Genomic DNA, 11,563 nt, shown 5'->3' with positions numbered 1-11,563 from the left:
GGAAGTTAAAAACACATTATGATTCATTTTTTTCCTTTCCATTTTTCTGTGTTTGAAAGACAACCATATCAGATTAAGTTTGAGACCAGGGTGGCCGAGTGGTTAAGGCGTAAATGGACAAAAGGTCACATGGGTTTGAATCCCACTCCTACTAGATGTTTACTGTGCTCAAAACTTGGGTTGTACGTATGGTTTAGACTTGATTTAATCTATATTCTAAAGAACAGTGTTTAATGCATATGTAATGTTGTGGGAACATCACACAGTTTAACCCACTCCAAAAAGCCACTTTGACCAGATCAATCCGATCAGGGGTGCGTTTCCCGAAAGCATCGTTGGCCAACTATGGTCGCAAGTTCCGTCGTTACCAATAGAGTTCAATGGACATTGCGATGAACTTGCGACCATAGTTGGCCAACGATGCTTTCGGGAAACGCACCCCAGATATGGAGATCTCAGATCCTAGTTAAAAACACTTTATAGTTAATTATTTTACCTTCAATCGATCTATGTTTGACAAATGTCCTCGTGGGTTCCAACCACACTCCTGGTAGTAGCTTTAGTAGAAGACCTGTTCAGAACTAGAGTTTGCGATAGGTTATTCTCAGACATGATTTAATCCAGATTGTGAATAAAAGTGGCTTGTCAAAGGAACAACAAGTGCTTTACTCCACTCCAAAAAGCCACTTTACTTTGTCTGGATTGTTCAGCTAATGTGGTAACTAGGAAGTTAAGGACACTTTATCATTAATTGTTTTCCTTTCCATTTTTCTGTGTTTGAAAGACAACCATATTAGATGCTGTTTGAGAGGGTGGCCGAATGGTTAAGGCGTAAATGGACAAAAGGCCACATGGGTTTGAATCCCACTCGTACTAGATGTTTACTGTGCTCAAAACTGGGGTTGTACGTACGGTTTAGACTTGATTTAATCCATATTCTTTTCCTTTCCATTGATCTATGTTTGAACACTCTTTGTAGACCAGGATGGCCGAGTGGTTAAGGCGTTGGACTTAAGATCCAATGGACAAATGTCCTCGTGGGTTCAAACCCCACTCCTGGTAGACACTTTAGGCTGTTCAAAACTAGAGTTTGCAAAAGGTTATTCTCAGACATGATTTAATCCAGATTGTGAATAAAAGTGGCTTATCAAAGGAACAAGAAGTGCTTTACTCCACTCAAAAAAGCCACTTTACTTTGTCTGGATTGTTCAGCTAATGTGGTAACTAGGAAGTTAAGGACACTTTATCATTATTTGTTTTCCTTTCCATTTTTCTGTGTTTGAAAGACAACCATATCAGATGATGTTTGAGAGGGTGGCTGAATGGTTAAGGCATAAATGGACAAATGTCCTTGTGGGTTCGAACCCCACTCCTGGTAGTAGCTTTAGTAGGAGACCTGTTCAGAACTAGAGTTTGCGATAGGTTATTCTCAGACATGATTCAATCCAGGTTGTGAATAAAAGTGGCTTGTCAAAGGAACACCAAATGCTTTACTCCACTCCAAAAAGCCACTTTACTTTGTCTGGATTGGACAGCTAATGTGGTGATTCTAGTTAAGGACACTTTATCATTAATTGTTTTCCTTTTCATTTTTCTGTGTTTGAAAGACAACCATATCAGATGCTGTTTGAGAGGGTGGCCGAATGGTTAAGGCGTAAATGGACAAAAGGTCACATGGGTTTGAATCCCACTCCTACTAGATGTTTACTGTGCTCAAAACTTGGGTTGTACGTATGGTTTAGACTTGATTTAATCTATATTCTAAAGAACAGTAGTGTTTAATGCATATGTTGTGGGAACTTCACACAGTTTAACCCACTCCAAAAAGCCACTTTGACCAGATCAATCCGATCAGATATGGAGATCTCAGATCCTAGTTAAAAACACTTTAAAGTTAATTATTTTACCTTCAATCGATCTATGTTTGACAAATGTCCTCGTGGGTTCCAACCACACTCCTGGTAGTAGCTTTAGTAGAAGACCTGTTCAGAACTAGAGTTTGCGATAGGTTATTCTCAGACATGATTCAATCCAGGTTGTGAATAAAAGTGGCTTGTCAAAGGAACACCAAATGCTTTACTCCACTCCAAAAAGCCACTTTACTTTGTCTGGATTGGTCAGCTAATGTGGTGATTCTAGTTAAGGACACTTTATCATTAATTGTTTTCCTTTCCATTTTTCTGTGTTTGAAAGACAACCATATCAGATGCTGTTTGAGAGGGTGGCCGAATGGTTAAGGCGTAAATGGACAAAAGGCCACATGGGTTTGAATCCCACTCGTACTAGATGTTTACCGTGCTCAAAACTGGGGTTGTACATACGGTTTAGACTTGATTTAATCCATATTCTTTTCCCTTCCATTGATCTATGTTTGAACACTCTTTGTAGACCAGGATGGCCGAGTGGTTAAGGCGTTGGACTTAAGATCCAATGGACAAATGTCCTCGTGGGTTCAAACCCCACTCCTGGTAGACACTTTAGGCTGTTCAAAACTAGAGTGTGCAAAAGGTTATTCTCAGACATGATTTAATCCATATTGTGAATAAAAGTGGCTTGTCAAAGGAACAACAAGTGCTTTACTCCACTCCAAAAAGCCACTTTACTTTGTCTGGATTGGTCAGCTAATGTGGTGATTCTAGTTAAGGACACTTTATCATTAATTGTTTTCCTTTCCATTTTTCTGTGTTTGAAAGACAACCATATCAGATGCTGTTTGAGAGGGTGGCCGAATGGTTAAGGCGTAAATGGACAAAAGGCCACATGGGTTTGAATCCCACTCGTACTAGATGTTTACTGTGCTCAAAACTGGGGTTGTACGTACGGTTTAGACTTGATTTAATCCATATTCTTTTCCCTTCCATTGATCTATGTTTGAACACTCTTTGTAGACCAGGATGGCCGAGTGGTTAAGGCCTTGGACTTAAGATCCAATGGACAAATGTCCTCGTGGGTTCAAACCCCACTCCTGGTAGAAACTTTAGGCTGTTCAAAACTAGAGTTTGCAAAAGGTTATTCTCAGACATGATTTAATCCAGATTGTGAATAAAAGTGGCTTATCAAAGGAACAACAAGTGCTTTACTCCACTCCAAAAAGCCACTTTACTTTGTCTGGATTGTTCAGCTAATGTAGTAACTAGGAAGTTAAGGACACTTTATCATTATTTGTTTTCCTTTCCATTTTTCTGTGTTTGAAAGACAACCATATCAGATGATGTTTGAGAGGGTGGCCGAATGGTTAAGGCATAAATGGACAAATGTCCTTGTGGGTGCGAACCCCACTCCTGGTAGTAGCTTTAGTAGGAGACCTGTTCAGAACTAGAGTTTGCGATAGGTTATTCTCAGACATGATTCAATCCAGGTTGTGAATAAAAGTGGCTTGTCAAAGGAACACCAAATGCTTTACTCCACTCCAAAAAGCCACTTTACTTTGTCTGGATTGGACAGCTAATGTGGTGATTCTAGTTAAGGACACTTTATCATTAATTGTTTTCCTTTCCATTTTTCTGTGTTTGAAAGACAACCATATCAGATGCTGTTTGAGAGGGTGGCCGAATGGTTAAGGCGTAAATGGACAAAAGGTCACATGGGTTTGAATCCCACTCCTACTAGATGTTTACTGTGCTCAAAACTTGGCTTGTACGTATGGTTTAGACTTGATTTAATCTATATTCTAAAGAACAGTAGTGTTTAATGCATATGTAATGTTGTGGGAACATCACACAGTTTAACCCACTCCAAAAAGCCACTTTGACCAGATCAATCCGATCAGATATGGAGATCTCAGATCCTAGTTAAAAACACTTTAAAGTTAATTATTTTACCTTCAATCGATCTATGTTTGACAAATGTCCTCGTGGGTTCCAACCACACTCCTGGTAGTAGCTTTAGTAGAAGACCTGTTCAGAACTAGAGTTTGCGATAGGTTATTCTCAGACATGATTCAATCCAGGTTGTGAATAAAAGTGGCTTGTCAAAGGAACACCAAATGCTTTACTCCACTCCAAAAAGCCACTTTACTTTGTCTTGATTGGTCAGCTAATGTGGTGATTCTAGTTAAGGACACTTTATCATTAATTGTTTTCCTTTCCATTTTTCTGTGTTTGAAAGACAACCATATCAGATGCTGTTTGAGAGGGTGGCCGAATGGTTAAGGCGTAAATGGACAAAAGGCCACATAGGTTTGAATCCCACTCGTACTAGATGTTTACTGTTCTCAAAACTGGGGTTGTACGTACGGTTTAGACTTGATTTAATCCATATTCTTTTCCCTTCCATTGATCTATGTTTGAACACTCTTTGTAGACCAGGATGGCCGAGTGGTTAAGGCGTTGGACTTAAGATCCAATGGACAAATGTCCTTGTGGGTTCAAACCCCACTTTAGACACTTTAGGCTGTTCAAAACTAGAGTTTGCAAAAGGTTATTCTCAGACATGATTCAATCCAGGTTGTGAATAAAAGTGGCTTGTCAAAGGAACACCAAATGCTTTACTCCACTCCAAAAAGCCACTTTACTTTGTCTGGATTGTTCAGCTAATTTGGTAACTAGGAAGTTAATGACACTTTATCATTAATTGTTTTCCTTTCCATTTTTCTGTGTTTGAAAGACAACCATATCAGATGCTGTTTGAGAGGGTGGCCGAATGGTTAAGACGTAAATGGACAAAAGGCCACATGGGTTTGAATCCCACTCGTACTAGATGTTTACCGTGCTCAAAACTGGGGTTTTACATACGGTTTAGACTTGATTTAATCCATATTCTTTTCCCTTCCATTGATCTATGTTTGAACACTCTTTGTAGACCAGGATGGCCGAGTGGTTAAGGCGTTGGACTTAAGATCCAATGGACAAATGTCCTCGTGGGTTTAAACCCCACTCCTGGTAGACACTTTAGGCTGTTCAAAACTAGAGTGTGCAAAAGGTTATTCTCAGACATGATTTAATCCAGATTGTGAATAAAAGTGGCTTGTCAAAGGAACAACAAGTGCTTTACTCCACTCCAAAAAGCCACTTTACTTTGTCTGGATTGTTCAGCTAATTTGGTAACTAGGAAGTTAAAAACACATTATGATTCATTTTTTTCCTTTCCATTTTTCTGTGTTTGAAAGACAACCATATCAGATTAAGTTTGAGACCAGGGTGGCCGAGTGGTTAAGGCGTAAATGGACAAAAGGTCACATGGGTTTGAATCCCACTCCTACTAGATGTTTACTGTGCTCAAAACTTGGGTTGTACGTATGGTTTAGACTTGATTTAATCTATATTCTAAAGAACAGTGTTTAATGCATATGTAATGTTGTGGGAACATCACACAGTTTAACCCACTCCAAAAAGCCACTTTGACCAGATCAATCCGATCAGGGGTGCGTTTCCCGAAAGCATCGTTGGCCAACTATGGTCGCAAGTTCCGTCGTTACCAATAGAGTTCAATGGACATTGCGATGAACTTGCGACCATAGTTGGCCAACGATGCTTTCGGGAAACGCACCCCAGATATGGAGATCTCAGATCCTAGTTAAAAACACTTTATAGTTAATTATTTTACCTTCAATCGATCTATGTTTGACAAATGTCCTCGTGGGTTCCAACCACACTCCTGGTAGTAGCTTTAGTAGAAGACCTGTTCAGAACTAGAGTTTGCGATAGGTTATTCTCAGACATGATTTAATCCAGATTGTGAATAAAAGTGGCTTGTCAAAGGAACAACAAGTGCTTTACTCCACTCCAAAAAGCCACTTTACTTTGTCTGGATTGTTCAGCTAATGTGGTAACTAGGAAGTTAAGGACACTTTATCATTAATTGTTTTCCTTTCCATTTTTCTGTGTTTGAAAGACAACCATATTAGATGCTGTTTGAGAGGGTGGCCGAATGGTTAAGGCGTAAATGGACAAAAGGCCACATGGGTTTGAATCCCACTCGTACTAGATGTTTACTGTGCTCAAAACTGGGGTTGTACGTACGGTTTAGACTTGATTTAATCCATATTCTTTTCCTTTCCATTGATCTATGTTTGAACACTCTTTGTAGACCAGGATGGCCGAGTGGTTAAGGCGTTGGACTTAAGATCCAATGGACAAATGTCCTCGTGGGTTCAAACCCCACTCCTGGTAGACACTTTAGGCTGTTCAAAACTAGAGTTTGCAAAAGGTTATTCTCAGACATGATTTAATCCAGATTGTGAATAAAAGTGGCTTATCAAAGGAACAAGAAGTGCTTTACTCCACTCAAAAAAGCCACTTTACTTTGTCTGGATTGTTCAGCTAATGTGGTAACTAGGAAGTTAAGGACACTTTATCATTATTTGTTTTCCTTTCCATTTTTCTGTGTTTGAAAGACAACCATATCAGATGATGTTTGAGAGGGTGGCTGAATGGTTAAGGCATAAATGGACAAATGTCCTTGTGGGTTCGAACCCCACTCCTGGTAGTAGCTTTAGTAGGAGACCTGTTCAGAACTAGAGTTTGCGATAGGTTATTCTCAGACATGATTCAATCCAGGTTGTGAATAAAAGTGGCTTGTCAAAGGAACACCAAATGCTTTACTCCACTCCAAAAAGCCACTTTACTTTGTCTGGATTGGACAGCTAATGTGGTGATTCTAGTTAAGGACACTTTATCATTAATTGTTTTCCTTTTCATTTTTCTGTGTTTGAAAGACAACCATATCAGATGCTGTTTGAGAGGGTGGCCGAATGGTTAAGGCGTAAATGGACAAAAGGTCACATGGGTTTGAATCCCACTCCTACTAGATGTTTACTGTGCTCAAAACTTGGGTTGTACGTATGGTTTAGACTTGATTTAATCTATATTCTAAAGAACAGTAGTGTTTAATGCATATGTTGTGGGAACTTCACACAGTTTAACCCACTCCAAAAAGCCACTTTGACCAGATCAATCCGATCAGATATGGAGATCTCAGATCCTAGTTAAAAACACTTTAAAGTTAATTATTTTACCTTCAATCGATCTATGTTTGACAAATGTCCTCGTGGGTTCCAACCACACTCCTGGTAGTAGCTTTAGTAGAAGACCTGTTCAGAACTAGAGTTTGCGATAGGTTATTCTCAGACATGATTCAATCCAGGTTGTGAATAAAAGTGGCTTGTCAAAGGAACACCAAATGCTTTACTCCACTCCAAAAAGCCACTTTACTTTGTCTGGATTGGTCAGCTAATGTGGTGATTCTAGTTAAGGACACTTTATCATTAATTGTTTTCCTTTCCATTTTTCTGTGTTTGAAAGACAACCATATCAGATGCTGTTTGAGAGGGTGGCCGAATGGTTAAGGCGTAAATGGACAAAAGGCCACATGGGTTTGAATCCCACTCGTACTAGATGTTTACCGTGCTCAAAACTGGGGTTGTACATACGGTTTAGACTTGATTTAATCCATATTCTTTTCCCTTCCATTGATCTATGTTTGAACACTCTTTGTAGACCAGGATGGCCGAGTGGTTAAGGCGTTGGACTTAAGATCCAATGGACAAATGTCCTCGTGGGTTCAAACCCCACTCCTGGTAGACACTTTAGGCTGTTCAAAACTAGAGTGTGCAAAAGGTTATTCTCAGACATGATTTAATCCATATTGTGAATAAAAGTGGCTTGTCAAAGGAACAACAAGTGCTTTACTCCACTCCAAAAAGCCACTTTACTTTGTCTGGATTGGTCAGCTAATGTGGTGATTCTAGTTAAGGACACTTTATCATTAATTGTTTTCCTTTCCATTTTTCTGTGTTTGAAAGACAACCATATCAGATGCTGTTTGAGAGGGTGGCCGAATGGTTAAGGCGTAAATGGACAAAAGGCCACATGGGTTTGAATCCCACTCGTACTAGATGTTTACTGTGCTCAAAACTGGGGTTGTACGTACGGTTTAGACTTGATTTAATCCATATTCTTTTCCCTTCCATTGATCTATGTTTGAACACTCTTTGTAGACCAGGATGGCCGAGTGGTTAAGGCCTTGGACTTAAGATCCAATGGACAAATGTCCTCGTGGGTTCAAACCCCACTCCTGGTAGAAACTTTAGGCTGTTCAAAACTACACTGTAAAAACTAAAGGAGCCTCAAATATCCTGTCGGATACTCAAGGAACTTCAAAATGTAATTTAGGTGCCTCAAAGCTCTTTCTCCTATAGTAGGGTTACTGGAGGAGCATTGACAATATTTGAGGTTCTTGCTGGAACTTATGGGATCCTTTAAGCACTTTGTATTTAGTTCAGAGGTTCTGGAGTCACCTTTTCATTACCATGAGACCTCGAAGTGCTTTGGGGGAAAATAGAGGAACTTGAATGTGATAAAAGGGTTACTGGAATATCTTTTAACATTTAAGTGGTTCCTGGAAGATCTCTTATGTTAAAGCCAGCATCTGGAGGAACCCAATGGTTCAGTGAGGCCAGAATAAGATTATTATTATCCTATCATTATTATTATTATAGGCTACTTAAGTTTGATTCAGTATACATACCCAGGTGAAAAAGACGTACTATTAAATGCATTAAAAATGTACTTGAGTGTTTTTAGTAGACCTACAATACAAATATACTTTAATGCATTTTAATATATTTAACAGTAGCCTACGTCTTTTTCACTTGGGTAGCTTACATTTATTTAGTATAGGCCTATTTTATTAAGTAATTTAAACCTTAAACAACAACACTAAATAATAATAATATTAATAATATGAAGAAGAACCAGGAGGAGAGAAGTTTTATTCTGTCACGAAACTGCTGCTATTCCTCTGCTGTCGTCGCTTCAGTGATGCTCGCGCTGCTCGCGCGCAACAAAGCTCAGCTGATCGACGTCATCGGGTTTGAAGTAACGGCTCCTCTCATCAAAGCTTCCGCCATTTGTTCGGCTCTCCGTTACAAGGTTTGTAAACTCGCCAAATAAATATAAATACAGAGTCTACTTACTATATATTCAAACACACACATATATAAACTAAATGTATTATACATTACTACGTTTTTACAGTGTTTACCATTTGTTTATTGCACAGTATCTGGTATGAAGGTTTTAGCCGCGATGCTAACTACGTTGATCTAATGAACAAATGGAAATGATTGATTTAGTCATTCAATTCAACATATTCTGTACAACTGTGTCTTCAAATTGCTGATATAGCCTAACTAATTTATTTCGTCATTGGCGTTTGTTATGAATAACAAAAGCAGGTTAATATAGTTTGGTCTATTTTTATAGCCTAAATTTACTGCTACAGGTGCCCTCATTCTCTCAAATACCATTTTAAAGCCATTTACTGGTCAATAAATATTATGTTGTGAATAATCAGCTTTGTTCTTTTGTTTCCCCAGAACAACCATTACATTTCTAAAATGATCTGAACATATCAGTGGCAACATTGAATTACAGTAAGTTACCTGCACCACATGCAAGTACTTTATTACTATGAACTTTCTCTGTGTGAAATTGTATTGTTTGACTGTGTAGCAGCTACTTGTGTTTTTTAATCAGTTATTCTCTGAAAATCTTCCCTCATGCTCTCAAATCTCAATCATGTTACTCAGAAAAATAATATCACAGGTTTGGTTCACAAATAATGCTATGCATTTTGTCTTATATCTTTATCATTTGCATTTGAATATAAGACATTTTAACTCTGAATTATAACTTCAAGTTTAGTATTTTTCGACAAAAAAAAAAAAAAAAAAAAAAGGAAAAAGCTAGGATATTATATGGCTTCAGAAGACTTACAACACAACCCATAAAACATGAGTTGTGAACTCGTTGATTATTTTTAGGATCTTTTCTGGGACATTTTTGGAGCTTAACCATTTTTACATAAATTGTTGCATTGAATTGAACTAGACAAGTGTACATAAGAATGGTTTCATGAATGATTTACACAATTTTTTCTGCTTGTGTTTCATGCAGTGAAACTGAATGGTGACTGGGGTTGCATTATGCCTGAGATCTGCTTTTGGGTTCCACAGACAGAAAGTCAAACAGGTTTGGAACATCACAAAGCTGAGGAAATTATTTAAATTTCACAACTATCACTTTAATAACATTACTAACAGTAAATTTTGTACTTTGCAGGGATCTCGGTAAGCTGAAATACAAGTTTGAACAAGAATAAAAATCCTCCTGTAGACCTGAAAATCACTGAAGTGCCTGGACCATCCACCAGAAAAGAGGGAAACCAGACGGAAAACGAATCTGCTGTACCTTTTCACTTTTCTAACTCTTTAAGTAGGCTACCTCACACCAACTTGGTCCCATAGTGACATTTTTGACCACAAACGAAATTGCTGATCGTGTGGATTCTTATTGAAATGACTGGAATTCACCAGTGAACATTCACAGAACAACAGATAATTTTACTGCACCTTAATACTGTTTCCGGGTCGAAGCCTCTACTTCCTCTATCTTGTTTCATGAGAATACTCAACAACCATTTATGAACACTGTTGATTCAAGTCACACATTTAAGCTTTTCAAAAGCTATAGTGAACATTACAGTCTCCAGTCTAATGGCATCCCAGACTTCACATTTTATGATTCAAAATAGCTGAATAACTAACCATCTGAGATTTCGGTATAGAGATAAAGGTTAGGATCATAATTTTCAGGAATATTACAGCACAATGAGCACTTGCATATTAGCACTGTTTGTTGTTTGTTTTTGGCATCTGATAGAGTTTTGGACTTGGACCATCGGACTGAAACACAAATCTTTTTAAAGTTAAGTAAAGATGGACATTTTTAATTAGTCAAAATGTAATTTTTTTACATTGATTTATTTTGTGGAACATATGTGTTTCCATGCATTTTGTTGATATGTCTTTTCTTGTTTATCTATTGTATATACATGGTTGATTATTCATGTTGCTTATGTATTATACAATTTTTTGTGTATTCATTGATATTAATCTATAGTTATCTTTTTTTCCCATGTGCATGGAAGTGTATGTATAAAAATGAATATCAAATATGTAATAAACAATTCTTATTTTGTATTTGGTTCAATTTGTTTATTATAATAGAAGTCAAAGGTAACCATAGTAACACCATGAAATTAAATATAAAAAAAAATGAAATTTGGTTCCTGGAGGCACCCAAAGTGGTTCCACACAGTGCCTTATATAAGAGTTCCTCAGGAAACCTGTGTGGTTCCTCAGAGAACCGGCCCTTTTTAAAGGGTGCCTAGAGGATCTACAGATGGTTCCGCCGGTGTGGCAAAGTGAAGAACCCCAAAAGGTTCCTCCAGGCACCTTTTATTTTTACAGTGTAGAGTTTGCAAAAGGTTATTCTCAGACATGATTTAATCCAGATTGTGAATAAAAGTGGCTTATCAAAGGAACAACAAGTGCTTTACTCCACTCCAAAAAGCCACTTTACTTTGTCTGGATTGTTCAGCTAATGTAGTAACTAGGAAGTTAAGGACACTTTATCATTATTTGTTTTCCTTTCCATTTTTCTGTGTTTGAAAGACAACCATATCAGATGATGTTTGAGAGGGTGGCCGAATGGTTAAGGCATAAATGGACAAATGTCCTTGTGGGTGCGAACCCCACTCCTGGTAGTAGCTTTAGTAGGAG

General features: G+C 38.1%; 1 long non-coding RNA gene across 1 annotated transcript; it reads left to right on the top strand.

The window, feature by feature from the left end:
* The first annotated feature begins 8,822 nt into the window (after positions 1 to 8,822).
* LOC308696189 lies at positions 8,823 to 10,716 on the top strand. The gene is made up of 4 exons (XR_014030794.1): positions 8,823 to 8,870; positions 9,317 to 9,373; positions 9,897 to 9,971; positions 10,062 to 10,716. It is a non-coding gene; the product is annotated as an uncharacterized lncRNA (long non-coding RNA).
* The last annotated feature ends 847 nt before the right edge of the window (positions 10,717 to 11,563 follow it).

Source organism: Scardinius erythrophthalmus, assembly GCF_964197995.2.
Source record: "Scardinius erythrophthalmus genome assembly, chromosome: 9".
Lineage (NCBI taxonomy): Eukaryota > Metazoa > Chordata > Actinopteri > Cypriniformes > Leuciscidae > Scardinius > Scardinius erythrophthalmus.
Note: the sequence above shows the minus strand (reverse complement) of the source record. Positions and strands in the feature narration are given on the sequence as shown.